Below are 16055 nucleotides of genomic sequence, written 5' to 3' on the forward strand. Positions count from 1 at the left end.
ATATGTCCTTTTGTTTTAATATCTATCTCTAAATCTTCTTAAATTACTGTTTTAGACATTGTATAGACATGTATTTATATGCAAAGTAAAAACATAGTTTATTTTGTTGATTTATTTAGGTGCCACAATTGGAAGCATTTAAAGCTTACTCTTGGCTCTATCTTCAGGGATCACTCCTGGAAGAGTTCAGGAGATCATATGTATTTCTAGAGATTGGATCCAGATCAGCTGCTTGCAAGGCAAGTTTTCTACTACTTGTATTATTTTACAAAACCAGAAATTACCAAATTTTATAACTCATTCAAATTAACATTTTCCTTATAGGCTATCGCTTATTTGTAATCAAATTTTCATTTTCTTTTTACTGATTTTAAGAAGCTCATTTTTTTACAAATGAATCTAGTGTAACAACAGACCATGTTCAAGTAACAATTATTTAGTGCTCTTTTGAAGTTATTCTATTTACTTACAAAAAAGAAGGCAATGATAAAATATACTACATTCAATCCCCTCTTTAGCGATAAAAAAAATTAGGAAGTTTTGTCAAAGTAACAATAGCATCATTTAAAGCAAAATATTTGTGAGGACATAAACTTAGGGAAAACATAGCTTGTGTTGTGTGTTGGGAAATAAATATAGGAAATGGAATTGCAAATTTTAAACTCTAATTTTGGCACAGCTATTTTATTCAGGGCTATAAATGAAAGAAGTTGAAGCAAAGAAACAATTTTAACATAATACAAAAAAGACTTCCAGGCGGTGTCATTTGGTGTAGCCCTCGTTATGAATATCTTCAGTTATGCTAGTTTATGCAGACCTTTACCAGATAACAAGTTAATTTTAACAAGGCTCATTCATCCAACAACTGTTCTTTAAGTTACCAGATGGCATAACTGTTGTACTAAATAAAAAGACTTCTAACAGCCTACATGGAGTTAAGACAGCTGGTTCCTGTGAGTTGATCTGAATAATGTACTGTGGATACTTGGGTACAGCTACTGACAGAGCAAACAGTGCATGGCTGTCCCAGCAGCTCAGAGCAAACACCAGTTACATTTCACAGGAAGAGACTGGTATTTACAACTCATCTGAGCCAAAATGAATATTTGATTGAAGGTAGCACTCTAGGAGAAAGAAAATTCTTCCCAGGAGCTACTTGTTGACCATAGTCTAAGAAGCTTTTAAAATTTTCTAGCAGCTCAGAATTTTATTTTGCTGAGAAAGGATAAAAACTATACAAAGAATTCCAGCATCGATTCATGAAGAATTTTGGAATTTCTTAATATAAAAACTAATCAGAAATGTTTTTGAGAATTAATCTGTTTGCCTTGACAATCAATCAAGTGTGGTAATTTTCCTTAAAGTACTAATATGGCATTTTAATTAAAAATTATGGAGTTGGGGCCCGGAGAGATAGCACAGCGGCGTTTGCCTTGCAAGCAGCCAATCCAGGACCAAAGGTGGTTGGTTCGAATCCCGGTGTCCCATATGGTCCCCCGTGCCTGCCAGGAGCTATTTCTGAGCAGACAGCCAGGATTAACCCCTGAGCACTGCCGGGTGTGGCCCAAAAACCAAAAAAAAAAAGTAATAATAATTATGGAGTTAAAAATGATATGTCCCTAACAAGAAAATCTAATTTATATTTGGCATGGATCATCTAAACATGTTGGCTATCATTTAAACAATATTCCATTTATTTCAACTTAAACATTAGAGATAGCATAGTCATGTTCAAGGTCACACAGCAAAGTAAAATATGCAAAAGTCAATAAAAATTTTAAGATTCTATATATACATTTTAAAGCTATATACATATATACATACAGATTTAAAGTGTTTGGTCTCGGGTTGTCATCCTTATATCAGGTGTAACTAAAGTTAAAGTCTGACCTCAGAATTTTCTCATCATATTTGACTTCTCAATTGCAGTCTCAAATGATTCACGTTTTCCCAGTTTATTACATCTACTATTTTCTACCCTTCTCCTATGAGAATTACTGTTATTGTACTCCCATAAAATTTCTACTGTTCTAAGAAAAATTATATCCATTTCCTCAGGGAATTAGTTATACCTAGACTTATTTAATTTGCTAAATTTGGAGAAATTTATTCAAATTGGTGTTAGTAGATTATTATCTCCCTGACTCAGATAACAATAAACTATTGAATTCTAAAACATACCTATATGATTGACTGTTGGCCTGACATCTATACTGGAAGATTATGTGTAATTTTAAATGTGATATTTTTATAACATTAAAGAAACATTTTCTCCTTATAAATTTAGTAATCATATCTTTTATGACATGATGGGTTGCATCAACGACTTATTTACTTGAAGTAAAATAACTTTATGTTATCTTTGACAAACCTTCAAAGGCCTATCCATAAAAATGCTTTAGTATTCAAGAACTCAGTCACTTCATACTCACTAGTACTGTTTAGTTGTGATTTATAAATCCATATAATGTATCAAAATGAACTTTTGAGAATAAAAATATTATCAATAAAGGATGATATGAGCAATAACGCAAGATTAACAAAAAGTTAGCACTTGATAAATGTAATAATTACATCATTTCCCCCCCCTTTACTTTTGTTTTTGTCATTGTTGTCATTGTGGCAGAGTTGAGGGAAATAACTGTTTAAGATGCACACTTTCACTTGGATGTAGTGTCCATGGAGCTGCTCATATTGAGTCATGGAACATCACAACATCATTACTAACAAATTTCTCTTAGCATTGTGAGGTTATGTCAGGAATAAATACTATGGTCTCAAAAAAATCAGGTACACTACCACTAAATTGTATTATATTTCCTATATCCCAATATGATTTCTTGATTAGAATGCTGAAATAATTTAGTTACTTTCCTTGAGTTTAGTTTTCCCCTGCATAACACTCTCACTTCATTCTGGAAATTCAAGTTTTCAGAAGTTTTGACCCCTGCCATTGTCACTAATCTCATTCATGAATTTTTTTTTTTACAAGCTTCCAGTCAAAAATATCAGTACTTCATTTGATAATTAATTAATCTCTCTTCCAGGTCTTAGGATAAGCTCCAGTTCCTCCTAAGTATTTATCAATAACGCATTGCTACTCGTGTTAGTAAGATGTCAATTAATTATTAGTTTTTTACTTTACTAATATATCTTCTTCCTTTAACAATGCTCTTCATTTTTTACTTAAGTTATTTAGAAGAGGACATACTTAAATTTTTAATTATATCTTGAAATATTAGCTAAACCCGAGATATGGACATGCTAAATGTTCAAAAATACATTTAGAATCAAAATATGAATATATAGAATTATTTATCAAATCTAGAGAGTTTCTTTAAAGGGATATTTCAGTTAAATTTTCCAACAAGTAGCTAAGATTTAATGAATATAGAATTTTAGTATGCTTTAAATAATATCACATACAGTACATGCTCATATATTTCTTATTCTGCATATACTAAACTGAAACTAAATTTCAATACAATTACCTTAAAATGCCATCTGTTACTTTAATTGTCAATCAGTTAATTTCTGAAGACATAATTGAATACCAATAGTAACACAAAATTCATTTATTCTAAAAATAAATGGGTAAAAATGCAATGAACATTTGACAAGTAGCTCTAAAATTTCAGAATTCTATGATAACTATGATATCAATTCCCTTCAGACACCTATATACTTCTGTTTTATCCCTAAAGTATATAAATTATGAACTAAGATAAATAAGAAAGGCAGAATTTTGGATATATTGTCTATAGACAAGTGCAAAATTATAGTTTTTCTTCAGCTCACAAATTCAAAGACAAAACTCCATAAGGAGTATATACCAGCCATCAGGATTTCCATTATGTTTTATACAATACAGATGATTCTAATGAAGCAGTTTAGTATAATCATGCCTGAAAAGTTTAGAAAACCAAAATTAAAAAGTAACTGAAATTCATATGTAAAAATTATACAAAGTGTTTTTCTAGAAAAAGAAAAATTTGTAGTGTTAGTTTAAGAAAGCACACTGCCACCCAACACCACTACTGACTGCTATAGATACTTTCACTATGAATCGTATTGTTTAACATCTGTAAAATGGGACTGTTCGTGTCTATTTTGATTATTTTATGAGTTTCATAAGGTTACTTTTAAAGTATTTTAATAGAATGATGCATAGAAAAATGTGCAGTATAGTAGTTTTTAGTAAGTTCAAGAAAATATAATTAATGCTGAATTTGTAAAAAAGTATTCATTAATTGCAGCAAGCCTAATTCCAAATAGTTTAATATTTTAGAATGAATGCATTTGGACAGCTATTTATCTATGTGCTTTTATAAGTCATTTTTAAGTTTTAAAACCACATTCATTTGAAATTTTGGTCAGATTTTGGATTAAATAAAATACTAAGGATAGTAGAAATGAGTTTATAAGTTTATTTGAATATATTTTAATCAATACATAATTTAAATCATTACAAAGTACTCCTTAGGAAATTAAAAATCTTTATTCTTTTTGTAGTCAACCAGTAGATCAAAGCAAATCCCATAAAAACCCTTTAAGCATTTAATCAAGAAGGGTTCATAATACATTTCTAATGACAAAATCTTTTGTCAATTAAAATTAAATATCTGAAAAACCTAGAAGTAGAATTTAAAATAAACAGACATAAAATCATTACTTTTTCTTTTTTTAGTTTAAAGGTCAGTCAATGAAATGCAAACCATTATAAATTCGTATCTTTGTAGAGAATTCACTGGCCTTGATTTTCTTGAATTACTTTGAACCCTTTAACACACCCAGGCAAGGCTGGAGCCATCGGGAAACGGTAGGGCACTTTCCTTGTATGTGGCTGACCCAGGACTTACCTAGATTTGATTCCTGGTGTCTCATTTGATCCCCCAAGCCAGGAGCGAATTCTAAGTGCATAGCTTGGAATAACCACTGAGCATCACTGGCTGTGCCCCTCAACCCAAAAAAAAAAAAAAAAAAAAAAAAAAAGGAGGAAAAAAAAACCCAGGCAGATTATTGTACACATATATATCAAAAATGCTGCATTTCAAGAAGGCCAAAAGAACTCAGTGCTGAACGTGTACTTCAATTAAATTTTTTTCTTCTGGTGACTTGATCATTTCAGGAAAAGCTGAAACATTTTGAGAGACACAGATAATGTAGAAAATGTTTGAACTTTCATACCATTTGTGGTAAAGAGAAATCTTAATTCATCACTTTCTTAATAAAATAATATTTGAACATATTTAGCATAATTTAAAAGTTTATCAAATCATTTCACCAATAATAATTTGGAATAAAAATATTTAGTAGCAAAAAGTTATTTGCAGTCGGGAATAATTTCATAAATGACAGGGTGGGGAAAAATAAAACATAATTTTTTGTGTGTGCCACACATGGTGTGATAATGTTTTAAACTTGGCTATGCACTCAGCGATCATTGTCAGCTGGGGCAGGGACAATATATGGATGCAAAGGATTGAACCCAGGTTGGTTATATGAAAGAAAAGTACTCTATTGCTGTACTATCACTCTGCCCCCTAAAATAAAACAGACTCTAAATAAAACAGACTAGTATATTTTCTAAACCACTTTCTATTATATATTAGAACAAATTCTGTGTATCACCTCGATGGAAAATATTGTCAAAGTACAGGAATATTTTAACAAAATAAGTTACTAATGCAAATCAGTATTTGCCTTGCACTTGACTTGTCCCAGTTTAATCCCCAGCATCATGTATTGTTCCCTGAAAATTACTAGGAGTGATTGCTGAGTATAGAGTCTGGAACAAGCCATGAGCACAGTTAGATGTGGCCCAAATAGGTCGTTAACACCTCTCATTTTTTTAAATAAATAAAATATTGACACTTTATCTTAACATTTAATTGGTGTATTGTTGTTTTTCTTGTCAAGACACTTTATGTTAGCACCTAAATTTTTGTTAGAAAAATTAATTATTTTGTTTATAATCATCTTAGAGTTTTAGAACTGCTCAGAATTCATCTGTGCCTTTACTTAATTTTTATGTTCCTTAAACATGCAACTAACTAGTTGAATAGTTGCATCTTGTCTCTCTTAATTGAAAATTTACTTTTCTAAGTATTTATAGCCATAGCTTAAATTTTGCCACGAGAATGAAAAAAGGGCATTTTGATTATTTCCTTTACTGAGAATTTTAAATTCACATTGAAATACAGATAAGAAAAATCTCAGGAATAAACATTTAGAAGAAGTAATATTAACATTGTGACAGCACTTCTAGATTTTTATGGTTCATTGACATGCGAACTATTTTGTATGCATAAATCAATTATGCAGGAAGAATAATTTCTATTTCAAGTAATCTGAAACACAAGCTGAGATATTGAATTAATGGATTTGAAATGTCTTCATAGTCACCTTTTGGTCAAAAGAAGTGACAAAAACAAGCAGCAAACATTCTATTCATATGATTTGGTAAAAAAAAAGTATATAATATTTATCAGTCAACAAATAAAATTGTTTTAAATTGCTAGAAGGGGGCCGGAGAGATAGCATGGAGGTAAGATGTTTGCCTTTCATGAAGAAGGTCATTGGTTTGAATCCTGGCATCCCATATGGTCCCCCGAGTCTGCCAGGAGCGATTTCTGAGTGTGGAGCCAGGAGTAACCCCTGAGCGCTGCTGGGTGTGACCCCAAAAACCAAAAAAAAAAACAAAAAATGCTAGAAGATCTTCCATTAAATGGAACAAAGTACAATTTGCTTTGAACCTATGAAAAAAACAAAATGCTGTGAAGTTTGTTACTCCCTACTACTACCAACCATAATCACCTTTACCACCATCTTAAGTTTCTAAATATCAAAAATCCTATGGGTATCTCCATTACTACACTGTTTGAAACCTGTAATCATTTGTTTTTCTTCCTAATTGTTATTACTACTACATCTCACCTCATGACTGCAGAAAGTATTAATCTTGAAGCAGTAAACTTTAAAATTTCAGGGTCCTTCAATAACAGACATCTTTCATGGCATGGTGGGGGACCTTAAGTCATGGACTCAATTACTCACATGGCAATTTAGTGTTTATTTACAAATTGTAATTTTTGTTTTTGTTTTTTTGGGCTACACCCAGTGAAGCTCAGGGGTTACTCCTGGCTATGCACTCAAATCATTTCTGGCTTGGGGGACCTATGGGATGCTGGGGGATCCAACCGCCTTCCGTCCTAGGTTAGCATTTGCAAAGCAAATGCCCCATTGTTTGTGCCACTGCTCTGGCCCCTAATTTTTTAATTTAATTTAATTTAATTTAATTTATTTTATTTTATTTTTTGATTTTTGGGGTTTTTTTTTTGTTGTTGTTGTTTTTATTTTTGGTTTTTGGGCCACACCCGGCGGTGCTCAGGGGTTACTCCTGGCAGGCACGGGGGACCATATGGGACACCGGGATTCAAACCAACCACCTTTGGTCCTGGATCGGCTGCTTGCAAGGCAAACGCCACTGTGCTATCTCTCCAGGCCCTATTTTTTTTTGGGGGGTGGGCATACCTGACGCTCAGGGGTTACTCCTGGTTATGCGCTCAGAAATCACTCCTGGCATGGAGGACCATGTAGGACACCAGGGGATTTAACTGCTGTCTGTCCTAGGCTAGCCTGCGCAAGGCAGATTCCTTACCGTTTGTGCCACCACTCTGGCCCCCCTAATATTTTTTTTAGCTGAGTACATCCATTTATTTTTAATATTGTATGACAAGTGGGAAAGAATTACATCAATGGGATGGTAGTATTATACAAAGGTACTTGTTGGGGGCCGGAGAGATAGCATTTAGATAGGCTGTTTGCCTTGCATGTAGACGGATGGTGGTTCAAATTCCAGCAACCTATATGGTCTGCCAGGAGCAATTTTTTTTTGTCCCCCCATTCACAATACAGACCAGGCAAAGGTCCTGGATTGAGGTGTATATTGGGTGCATTTACTGTACCTCCTCTTTCTATACAGTCTGTGTAAAGAACACAGCCTGTGGTAAGAATTGGGAGCACCCTCTAATATTTTTAACCAACGGTGTTAGACCAATAGTGCTGGACTGTCAGCTTCTGTTTCATAGTTCTTTAAATTTTATTCAGACTCACTTTTTGAATCTCAGGTTTAGTAATTCCAAAGATATGTACACTTGTGATGGTGGTCTTTGGGGTACATTTCAACATTTAGTTTATTTACTGAAATCTGTGTGCTAAGTGATAGCCAATTTATTTTAAATATCTATTTATGATTTTAAAGTTCTATTATAGTTTGAAAAATTCTAACATTCTTATAATAATATTTTTACAACACTTTATTATTTAGTTGTACCTTTCACCAGAAAAATTCTAATTTTATATATATATATTTATATAAATATATATTTTTTTAGAATGGAGTTCTTGGGTATCCTGACGACAGTGATGTGGGTTAACTGTGTATGTCATCACCATGACTGTTAGCTCAATTACAAACATGTTTTCTTAACTATAAATATATATGTACCTCATTGATTTATTTGTTTATATTATTTAGCTAAGTCCTTGACACTTTATTTTACCAATATGAGATCCGAAGAGAAGTAAACATGTCGCAACCAACACAATTTCTCTAATATGTAGATTTTTAATCCTGAAGTGGAAAATAATTCTATTTCTGGCTAGTATAATACTTTATATTCATGCATACCATCTATATAATATTCAGTTAATAAAAGATCTTGAGAGATATAATGCTATGTTGAAAATGGGCAGACAGACAAGCTACAGAACCTCTGGTCCTGTGAATTGAAAATAATTATCTCCAAAAGAAGTGCAGAAGGATGAAACTAAATCCTATTGAATTGCAGATATAGAGGTCCATAGAAGTTGTAAAAACAAAAAAAATAAAACAAAACAAAAAACTCTGGAGATAAGAAGATACTGTGGGAACAAAGGCCATGATAAAAACATGAAAGAAAGGGCTGAAGAGTTACTACAGCAGGTGAAGTTGTAAACTTGCCTAGCATATTGCAACTTGCAATACAGGATTTATCTCCAGCTTTTCATCTGATCCCCCAAGCGTCCCAAGAAGATCCCTGATTACAAAGCAGGAGTAAACCCTGAATACTACTAGTTAGGCAACCAGGCAAACAAACAAACAAAAAACATTGAAGAACAAAAATGCTCTCAGTTCTTTTGCATGACAAAATTTTAGCAAACTATTCTTATAAAATCTCTCTCTCCCTTCCTCTCTCTCCCTTCCTCTCTCTCTCTCTCTCTCTCTCTCTCTCTCTCTCTCTCTCTCTCTCTCTCTCTCTCTCTCTCTCTCTCTCTCTCTCTCTCTCTCTCTCTCTCTCTCTTCAGGAGAAAATCCCCATCTTAGTGTAACTTACATACTAACATAAGCAGCACATTCTCCATAGTTGGAATTTCCCCACAACTCCAAATCTCAACTTGAAATATGTACTCTCACACTTCAGTTGAACATGTTTCTATCTTGCTCTCCTCAGTCTATTTCCTGAATAAAGATACTGAATGTACTACTCAAATTCTTCCTAAAATTTATTTCTGTGAGAGTAGATAATGATCCAGAAAACATGAACACCAGGGTACCTGGGAGAAGCCAACAAGTATTGAATCTCCTCTTTTGCAAACAATGGTTCCTTGCTCCATCCTTTGAGAACAATTCTTTAAGATATTGGGCGGGGAGGCCTCACTAGTGTGCTTTGAATATCAGGTAGATCTTATGTGCATATTGGTGACTGCCTGGTGAGTCTGGTAATGTGAACATTCACCACCTATTGATGTGTCTGGCAGGCTTTACTTGTCCTAATCTCTCTAAGAGCTTTCTGGGTGACAACAGCTGGCTCAAGTTGAAGAGCAGAAGCACTTTCTCCCTCTTGAGACTATTTGATCCCTTTTTTGTTTTTCACCCATCATCTGCAATATTAGGAGAGCCATCCCAGCGTACTTTATTTTGTACATATTTCTTCCACTTGCAATATAGACAAAATTTACCTGTATAGAAGTTTTTTACATCAATATTACTGCACTATAGATTAGTTATTTTGACTTCCATTTTGTTGTTTTACAGTTTTTCACTAAATGTTTACTTTATCCAATCCATATTAAAACATGTTTTTATGACTTTCTAACTTACACACTCCATTAAAATTTCTTCAAAAATAGATCAATTCATATATGATGATTTAATACTAATAATGCTTTTATTTTCTTTTATTTTTTGGGGGGGAGGCATACCTAAAAGTGCTCAGGGTTTACTTTTCTCTGTGCTCAGAAATCACTCCTGGTATGTGGGGGCTAGAGGGACAATATGGGATTTTGGGGATAAAACCTGGGTCAGACCTGTGCAAGGCAAGTGCTTTACCTGCTGTGCTATCACTGGGGCCTCTACTAATTCTTTCTTAATCAAGGCAGTTAGATACATTCCTGAGATTTTAAGAAATAAATTTATTTCCTTACACTAAGTAAAATTCTCATATGCTTAGAGTAATCAGCTCAATCTCTCAATTAAAAATTCAATATCACATTTAAGAAATTACAAGGTGAGATATGTGATATTAGGTTTTTAATAATTATTGTTAGAAAAAGCAAAAAATGGTTATTAATTAAAGTCCAATTTTATTTCCTTTCTAATTCATAGTATTCCTTTAATCACAACATAAGGCACACTGTAAATGGATTTTAACTCATGAGAATCTACCCATTTTGCAATTTGTTTTTCACTCAAACGTAATGAGAGACTTGTCAAGAGTATTTTTATTTTATTGTGTCTAAGTGAAGACTATAGAGCACAAATTAGATTCTCTCTAGAATATTCTAGAGTGTCAGAATTTTGAACTCTACCAGGAAGCTTTTTATTTGAGACAGATGAGTGAAGAAAGCGGCTAAAATGAAATATGTTTGTGATTATCCTATGTTCAACTATGGAAAGTGCACAAAGGAAAGCTGATGAGCAAGTCCACCCTCTGTTCTACACAGTTATTTTCTCTTTCTGCTTCATGGAGCAATCAAAAGATATTTGGAGCCTCTCAAAATGCCATCAGTCTTTATTGAGAATGAAAGAATATCTCACTTTCTTGAAAGTCTTTGTAGGAATAAGCACTATAATAGGCTAGCCTAAACTATAACACTTGAAGATAAGTTAGTTACAATACACATATACATATATTAATTTACCTCTACAAAAGATGAATAAAAAGTGGTTGCCATAATCTCTCAATGTTATTATGTAATGAGAAAAGTAAAATAAATGTGTTATACAGGCCTACTAAAAGAGATTTTTTTGATAAGGAGTTCCCATAATGTATACAGTAGAGCTGGGAATCTTGTAACAATAATACAAAAAATAACTCTCTAAATGATATAATAAGGCATTCATAACATTTTATACCTATTGTCTTTAATTTTCTCTTCCTATTTAATGGCTTCTTTTTTCTCTCTTGTTTTGAACAAAAAGGAATGAAACATCCTTTGAATTTTTTTTTTAAAAAGGAACTAACTTTATTCTATTCAATATTATTCAAGTGTAAGTAAATTTCATTAAAAAATTAATGAAAGGATTTCTAATGCCAAACTCTCTTTAAACAAGTAACCATTCTGGATTTCTGAAATGTCAATGTTGCAGGAAGCTGATTTACCTCCAGAACTTGCAATCTCCCTACAAAATTTGATAAGATGCTAAAACATGATGGCTGTTAGTTCTTTCACATGAAGCAGTAACAAATAGTTCGAACACTTTGGATCTGATATTTTGGCATAGATTTCTTTTGATGTACCTGTCTCTGCCAAATTACTAAGTATTATAATATTCATAAATTTTGATCACCTTTTAATTGAAAACCTGATCTGAAAATACATGACACACTGTAAAACTTCAAAAACTTTAAATTATTCTTTATTTGTTTTCAAAAATGAGTCAAAATAATTTTATTTAATGAAATTTAGAGAAATTGATGAGAGAGAGAGAGAAGTGTTCAAGAAAGAACATGATAACATGGACTCCTCAGGTAAACAACACAAAATTTTGTTTGTTTGGTTGGTTTTGGACCACACCAGGTGACGCTCAGGAGTTCCTGGCTCAGGGGACCATCTGGGTTGCCAAGGATTGAGCCAGGTCTGTCCTGCGTCAGCCGTGTGCAAGGCAAATGCCCTACCGCTATGTTATTGCTCAGGCCCCAAACATAGACATTTTGGGGGGGGGTATAGATACAATTTCTCCAACTGGCTTGGCCTAGAGTTCTTTAAATGCATAAAAGATAATTATCAAACTGTAACTGTTAAGACTGGGAAAAGAATGTGACAAGACTGAATTTATGTCTGTTTCTTCAAATGCATTTTCAATCTTGTTTTTGTTTGGGGGCCATGCTGTCTGCTCAGGGCTTACTACTCAGGGATGGCAAATGGTAGATGCAGGACACCATAATGGGTGTTAGGATTGAACCTAGGTTGAACAAGCGCAACTTTACTTGCTGTACTATCTGGCCCAGGTAATATTTCCTTATAAGCGGTTGTTAAAACAGGCCTTTAGCACCAGAGTTATAGTATAGCAGGTAGAATGCTTGAGCTGCATGTAACTGATGCAGGTTTGAAGAATCTAATACCCGTTTTGGTTCCCAAAATCACCAGGAGTGATTGATTACTGAGCACAGTGGGTAGATAGATCCCAATGCAAACAAAAGAAGGCTTCATAAAAAATTATTTTTTGTTTTCCGGCCACATCCGGCAGTGTTCAGTGGTTAATCCTAACTCTTCGCTCAGAAATTTCATAATTTACTGGCATAATGGGGAACCTTTTATGATGTCCAGCATCTAATCTGGTTTAGCACGTGCAAAGTAAATGCTCTATGAGCTGTGCTATTGCTAAGGCTGCTATGCCCCCCACATACCTTTTTAAAGACCAATAATATAAACAAACATATGTTGAATATTTAATTAACTTAACTTGAATATTATTAGATCTCTCTTTGCATTCTTTAAATTCGCAATTGTGAAGAATCTGTGTAAAATTTAATATTTTATCAAATAATTAGAAAAATATTTTGCTTCTCTACATTTCCGTTTCAGCTATTGTAAAATGTTATTATTAATACCTTACAGCTTTCATCATTGTAATGCTTTAATATAATAAATATCAGAATCTTAGAAAGAAACTAACACAAACACATGTGATCAATACTTGGTGGTTATATTTGATTTGTCTTTGAAAAATTGAAACATTTTTTTAAACTTGTAAAGGTAATTTTACCTTCAAGCATCCTATTTCTGTGTCCCAATAAAGATGCTGTTGTCCTGTTTATTTTGGGTTAAGTTCTGGCTCTTTCAGTTCCTGCGCCATTAACTTTTGATCACAGGCAGTCTTGCAGAAGAATAAAAGAGGAGGCAAAAGAGCAGTAGTATTTCGGGTTTCTAATTGTACTCCCAGGATGACCCTTTTAAACCGATTGACACTAAATCCATTAGGTTTAAAGTTAAAATCAAGATTCTTTACTTTTGATCAACACAAAAACAGTAGCAACAGAAATTGAGCGAGAAACTTAAGATAAGGGATTAGAGTATTATTTTCCTTTTTTGCCATAGAAAGTACATGGAGGGATAAAAGAAATTGTGCAGCCGGTAAAGTGCTTCCATTGTATTAGGCTAACAAGTCGTGATCCCAAACTGTATATTTCCCTGAGCTTTGCCACATGTAATGTTTGAGCACAGAAAAAATAATAATTTTTAAGCTGGGTGGGTATGTGGCTAAAATGTAATTTAAAGTAGTTCATGTAAACCAAGCATTATAATAGTTTAGAGAAAAGTACAAGTAATCTGGATATCCATTCTCAATTTAACTACTTAATCATTATGCAATAACTGAAAAACAAGCAAACAAAAATTAAAACAAAAAGTACAAGTGTTGCAACTCAGCCCTTGATGGGGTTGACTGATGGAGGGATGGAGGGTGAGGTCTTTCCCCTCCAGCTCGGAGCACACATCTGCCACCCTGTTCAGCCGGCGGTTCTGAGGTGAAGCGGCGGGTAAAAGGCTAGCAGGCAGTCAATCAGCTTTATTCACAGGACAAGACTGAAGCCAAAAGCCTCAGCATCAGTTCCAGCCAAAAAGCCCTTCGCCTTCCACAGACCCTTGCTTTTATGCCCCAGAATCAGGTACCACCCAATGGTGGGATCAGGTACCACCCAATGGTGGGAGCAGAATCAGGTACCACCCTAGGGTGGGAGCAGAATGCCAGATCACACCCTAGGGTAGGGCACAATCACCGATCAGGGTAGGGTCAGTAACATAATGATCCCATGAAATGTTTACATACACAACATACAGTACCCTGAATATTATCTTTTTCAGTATTAATCTACACATCCGTAAAAGAAGGGGGTTTGTGCTAAAATGTTTATTAGATCCCTTCAAGATTGAAAGGGATATCTCTTATGAATACATAATTCCTTAATATCCCCACTTCATTGGGCCATATTAGGAGTACAAATTAGTATATTTAGAGGTGATATATCAATGTATCAAGGATAAACCATCCTAGTTATATTTCTCTTTATTACAATTTAGTTGAAATAAGTGTCCATAAAAAGACATACTAGAAATGTGTAGGTAAAGAAAAGTCAGTAGCAAATAAAAAGAATAGTTGTCCATATGGGAAAGACTATTTGGTATTCTGTTTACAAAAGGAAGGGGATGTAAAATTTTATCCACATTTAAAATTTTTATTAATCTAATTTGTTTCTATAAAAAATTTGTTGCCAACATTTTATCAGCTTTGAGTTTGGAAAACTCTTAAATATTCTGATGCCAATATGAAAGGAGAGATCGTTTTAGTATTCTATGCCTCTAAAAATAATTTGCTTCTATTGCACATGCAATTTATGAATCTAAAAGCCATAATACAATTATGTTCACATTTGAGGTGAGCTCATATATGTATGTCTGTATATATATATATATATAAAAGAAGCAGGGAAGACTGGAATATTTCTTCTTCTTTTCTTTATTTTTGAGGGAGGTCACACCCAGCAGTGCTTAGGGGTTACTCCTAGCTTGACCATATGGGATGCTGGGAATCGAATCATCATCTGTCCTGTGTTGGCCACGTGCAAGTCAAACACCCTACCGCTATGCTATCTCTACAGCCCCTGAAATATTTATTTAAAAAAAATTTATGAAAGAAATTACCACCAATAATCTGTGGATAGAGAAAGAAAATTATCTGAAATATAAAATTTTAGCAAAAATAATAATATCCTCCAATAAAAAGTACAAATTTATAAGTAATGATTTAAAAATACTTATAAAAATACCAAACAGACTGATGGAAGACTGGAGCCTTATATGAAGAACCGTTTCCAGGCAAAGTCTACTAGACTTTAGCCATGGTATTCACAAGAACCCATGTTGTACTGGGTCTCTTGTCTTGAGCATGCAATCATATGCATTGATCTCTTTAATTGGCTTTTTTGGCAGTGAATTTTAAGATTCCTAAAATTAGAGAAAGATGCATAAAATTATATTTTAAACTAGAATTCTAGTTTTCATTATATTTTCTAAATACAGGGTTAAGAAAAGTATCCACACCTGGTGGTGTGGTAGCTTGTTATGTTTTTTGTTATTATGTTTTGTTGTTGTTGTTGGTTTTTTGGTACAGCAAGCTGCACTCAGAGATTACTATGTTTAACAAGATATCATTACCTAAACTCTATGAAGATCCTTGGAAAGTCAGGGAAGAATTAGCTAATAATAACATTTTGAAAGAGAAGAAAAATATGCTTTGCTCAAGCAACCAAGCTTACAAAACTTAAATTATATAGATTGACTTTAATAAAGTCACTGATACATAAAACATTGCATAAAAGTCTCACTTGATATTTTTCTGTATATTCACATGGGATGCTCTCAAATTGGTTGAAAATAAAAAAGCTAAGAATTATTTTGATATCTCTGTCATTTTTAATGACTTGACAAATTTGTAAGTGCAATGAAAATTCCCTTTTCAGAATAGTGCAGAGGAAAATGCAGTGTAATACAAAGAGAAATCTGATTTTAAA

The 16055-nt window shown here is 33.4% G+C and overlaps 1 protein-coding gene and 1 non-coding gene across 2 annotated transcripts in view; both read right to left on the minus strand.

Annotated features, from left to right (window-relative positions):
• ERBB4 (erb-b2 receptor tyrosine kinase 4) overlaps window positions 1-16055 on the minus strand; it is a 1143943-nt gene that overhangs the window by 16922 nt on the left and 1110966 nt on the right. The gene's annotated exons all lie outside the window — the stretch shown is intronic.
• LOC126031758 (small nucleolar RNA SNORA51) lies at window positions 7893-8025 on the minus strand. Its single transcript, XR_007503593.1, has one exon. It is a non-coding gene; the product is annotated as a small nucleolar RNA SNORA51 (small nucleolar RNA).

The sequence above is a fragment of the Suncus etruscus genome, chromosome 1, assembly GCF_024139225.1.
Source record: "Suncus etruscus isolate mSunEtr1 chromosome 1, mSunEtr1.pri.cur, whole genome shotgun sequence".
In the NCBI taxonomy this organism is placed as follows: Eukaryota; Metazoa; Chordata; class Mammalia; order Eulipotyphla; family Soricidae; genus Suncus; species Suncus etruscus.